Source organism: Oratosquilla oratoria, chromosome 1 (genome assembly GCF_046742065.1).
Source record: "Oratosquilla oratoria isolate Oo_2021 chromosome 1, ASM4674206v1, whole genome shotgun sequence".
In the NCBI taxonomy this organism is placed as follows: domain Eukaryota; kingdom Metazoa; phylum Arthropoda; class Malacostraca; order Stomatopoda; family Squillidae; genus Oratosquilla; species Oratosquilla oratoria.
The window spans coordinates 8,043,403-8,048,402 of record NC_134777.1 but is presented as its reverse complement, the minus strand read 5'-3'; positions in this window follow the sequence as shown (position 1 = coordinate 8,048,402).

The following is a 5,000-nucleotide window of genomic DNA, read 5'->3' as shown; positions in this document are numbered from 1 at the left end:
AGACATATATACACACATACATACATACATAAATACATACATACAGACATATATATATATGTATACATATATATGCATATATATATATATATTGAGAAGTGTAGAGATATTTTACAGGATCATTCAAAATTTAAATTAATTTCTCGTAACCCAACAGAAAATCTGAAAAAGAAATTAAATAACCTCATCACCGGGGTTAATGCAGAGATAGGGGGTACTAAATTTTGCAAACTAGTTGGAGATTTCCAACCAGGATATTTTTATGGTAACGTGAAAACCCACAAGGAGAATAACCCACTTAGGCCTATTATATCACAAATTTCCACTCCTTCTTACCAAGTTGCTAAAATCCTTCATAATATCATTTCTCCTTATATCCCCACTACCTACTCCCTCCGCTCAACCGAGGAATTCATCGACCTTTTAAATACCAACCAGACCAAAGGTCCCATCGCATCTTTAGACGCCCAAAATCTCTTTACTGAAATTCCCGTCACAAGAACTATCAATATCATATTAGACTATGTATACCATCACAGTGATCTCCCACCACCCAAAATCCCACACAACTTTATGAAAGCATTATTAGAAACTTGCACCACAGAGGTCCCATTCAGATGCCCAGAGGGAAAACTTTATATGCAAACGGATGGTGTATCCATGGGGTCACCACTAGGAGTCCTATTTGCCCAAGCATTTATGGCTGAAGTAGAACATAGGGTTTTCCAAAACAGAGATTTGACACCACATATTTATTGCAGATACATTGATGATATATTTGTTAGCACTAAATCAACTAAAGACCTAGAACTACTAAGGTACCACCTCCAAGAGATTTCTGGGCTCTCTTTCACTGTTGAATTGAACAAGAATGGAACTCTCCCCTTTCTAGACATATTAGTAGATTCCAAACCCAATAAATATACCTTGAATGTATACCGGAAGCCTACCAACTTAAACAAATGCATGAATGGAAACGGAGAATGCACAGAAAATTATAAAAAAGGTGTCATCAGAGCATATATAAAAAGAGCCTTACTAGTATGCTCATCATGGAAAGCCCTACACAATGAACTTAAACACATAAGACAAATGCTCATTAATAATGGCTATTCTAATACTGATTTCGACAACATGACAAAAGAAATGCTTCATAGATTTTATTCCAAGGACAACACTCAGAGTAAATCCAAAGCAAAACACCAGATAAACATATTTTACCACAACACTTATACAGAAGCATACAAAAAAGATGAGAAAGCTGTCAGAGACATAATAAAGAAAAATTGCCACCCCGTAAACAAGGAAGATGAAATAAAAGTCATCATATACTATAAGAATCCCAAAACATCTTCACTAGTGATGGAAAATAACCTGTTCAAACCTGAGGCATTACAGAAAACCAATGTAATTTATGAATTCACTTGTCCAGAGGAAGACTTTGCACTTCCAGCGAGATACATTGGTCATACACAATGTACCTTAGGCAGAAGGTTAACATACCATCAGCAAACGGGGGCGATAAAAGAACACCTTAAGAAATGCCACAACATAGTAACCACAAGAGATTTAATATCTAAAAATACTAAAATCATTGGACACCATTATAATTCAAGAAAACTCCAGCTCTTAGAATCTATATACATTAGAGAAAAAGCCCCTTCCATCAATTTGCAATGCGACCTATTATCTAATATCCCCTTGTATAACCAAAAATTGTATAACCAAAAATTGCAACATTCCGCCTCTACCACCCCCTCCTCCTCAGCTTCACCCTCTCCTCTCCCTCCTCCTCCTCCTCCTCCTCCCCCACCCCCTCCACACACCCCCTCTCCTCATCAGGTCTCTGAACCATTTAAAAGGGCAGAGGTCACGGGTAATCCGCTAATCTCCTCACACCTCCATAGGAGAAGGTCACCGCGGCTTACTTTGTAGCCGACTCCCCATCCTTTTCACCTAAGGCAAGAAGTAGTTTTTAATATTATTATTATCATTATTATTATCAATAATATTATCTTTAGAGTTATTATTCATTCAAATTTAAAATGTAAATGCAATTGTAAGATATGATATAAATTGTTAATGTGTAATAATCAATGTAATTCAGACTAGTATCATAAATATCTATTGTATCTTTAAAACAGAAATACCAGAAGATGTCTTATTAAAGACGAAACGTTGTGCAATAAAATGGAGAAGTATAATGAATTGGTCTATGCCCACCCTATTCAAGGGAAGAATTTAATTAGAAAAATAGAAAATACAAGAAAGAAATTCAACAACTTCCAGAATGCTGTCGTATTCAATCAAACATGTTTAAAAGAGAACCTGCTCCCAAAATACACAAATATATATATATATATATATATATATATATATATATATATATATATATATACATATGTAACTGAAGGCGGAGAAAATATACGAGAAATAATGGAAGAATTACTGCCTTAACGTTTCGACCCTTAGGGTCTTGATCACAAAGCATAACACAAATGTATAACATGGACATTTTATACACATACATGTCACCTCACAGGGTGCCTGGGAAAGGTCATCGTGCTCGGAACATTTGTCCGTTTGTTTTCATCCACTATCAATAAATTTGTAGCTCTTGCCAAGCATATAAAACCATCTCTATGGTTGAAGTTATTATTAGTATTAATATAGGCTGCTTCTATTGTTTTTCTTAATTTCTTTGTTGAACCTTTATTTATTATAATTGTATTGTCTCAGTTCGGAAGGTGGTCATATATGTATCTATGTGTCTTACTATAGAATTAGAAAGCCTGTGGGTTCTTACATCATTTTTGTGTTCATATAATCTTTTTTCTAATCCACGACCTGTTTCCGCCTTCAGTTACATTTGTCATAGTTTAAATCAACATATATATATATATATATATATATATATACATACATGCAGAAAGATCACTATTAACAACACGTGATCCACAAATTTTGCTGGTAACCACTAAGGAAATCGGAAGAAAACAGTATATCCCAAGCGCTTTCGTGTAATTCCCCTGAAGATGTGAATTACACGAAAGCGCTTGGGATATACTGTTTTCTTCCGATTTCCTTAGTGGTTACCAGCAAAAAATATATACATATATATACATATATATACACGCGAGCACACACAGACACACACACACACACACACACACACACACACACACATATATATATATATATATATATACATATATTTATATATATATATATATATATATATATATATATATATACATACACATTTATTTTGTATTCACCTGGAGCCATCTGTTGCAAGTGAGACAACGTGAGACCTTGTCCGACCTATGCAAACAAGTCTTGGTGAAGAGAGAGAGAGAGACCTCTCCCCAGTCACGCAATTGTGATAAGCCCCCATTTTTCAAGGTCCTTCACATCACCTAACCATTTGCAGCTTTCTGTCCATCCTGGGGCATTCTCACAACTGAATGAAAGCACCTGGCACAAGGTACCCTGAGGGACAGCTGAAGTTCTGCCGATAATTGGAAAAATAGATGAATGGGATTTGTTATCTTTGACCGTCATACCCCTCACAGCATCAGCCGGTGCCAGACTTGGAAAATTAAGAGGTCTTCTGTCTAATGACGAGGTGAAGGGTGACCTTGGTGGCCCCAACAAAGGCACGGCGTGCACCTCGAGGGACCTGAATACAAAATACTATGCCTTAGTTCGTCTGCCTACCATTGCTGGAAACCCGGAAGTCTTGGAACACGTGTCAGACTCTTCGTCCGGAACTGCTGTGCTTGTTAACGGCCTATAACCGTCATCCGGGATAGATATCCGGGTATGGTACTCAGAACCAGATCCCAGAACTCTCAACCGAATTCGTACCCAGAATTCTCAACCGGATCCTGGACTATCATGTGGAACATCTGTCAGGAATGATTCCACGGGATTTCTCAACCGAGATTGACATCCCTAAATCATTCCATCTCGTTTCAGATCTTATCCTCACGAAACTTGTTTCAATGAGGAGCTTGTTTCGTGGTTTCGAAGTTTCACCTCCCTTCTTTCGGTTCTTCAAGACCAACGTTCCGGGATGCGTTCAACATCATCAGCGTTGGTACCTTCACCCTAAATATTCCTTTTTTTTTTCTTTTTCTATTATTATTTGTTGTACTTCAGCTGCCCAATCCCGCCACCCCCCCCCTTCGTGGAGACAAAATCATCACCGTCATCACAGATCCCACTGCCAGCAGGCCTCCAAAAGATGCCAATCAATAGTTTGATTTGGCTTTACACATGGATAGCCAGGAGCATAATTGGAAACAATATCATAATGACAAGGCTTTGTGTGTGTGTGTGTGTGTGTGTGTGTGTGTGTGTGTGTGTGTGTGTGTGTGTGTGTGTGTGTGTGTGTGTGTGTGTGTGTGTGTGTGTGTGTGTGTGTGTGTGTGTGTGTGTGAGAGAGAGAGAGAGAGAGAGAGAGAGAGAGAGAGAGCGAGAGAGAGAGAGAGAGAGAGAGGAAGAGAGAGAGAGAGAAAGAGAGAGAGAGAGAGAGAGAGAGAGAGAGAGAGAGAGAGAGAGAGAGAGAGAGAGAGAGAGAGAGAGAGAGAGAGAGAGAGAGAGAGGAGAGGAGAGGGGGGGGGTGGGGGAGAACGAGAGAGAGAGAGAGGACGAGACGAGAGAGACGAGAGAGAGAGAGAGAGAGAGAGAGAGAGAGAGAGAGAGAGAGAGTGGAAAGGAAGAGAGAGGAGAGAAAGAGGAGAGAGAGAGGAGAGAAAGAGGAGAGGGGAGAGAGAGAGAGAGAGAGAGAGAGAGAGAGAGAGAGAGAGAGAGAGAGAGGTGAGAGGAGGGAGAGAGAGAGAGAGGTGAGAGAGAGTGAGAGAGAGAGAGAGGTGAGAGAGAGAGAGAGAGAGAGAGAGAGAGAGAGAGAGAGAGAGAGAGAGAGAGAGAGAGAGAGAGAGAGAGAGAGAGAGAGAGAGAGAGAGAGATAGTGAGGCGCGGGAGGGTGTCCACTG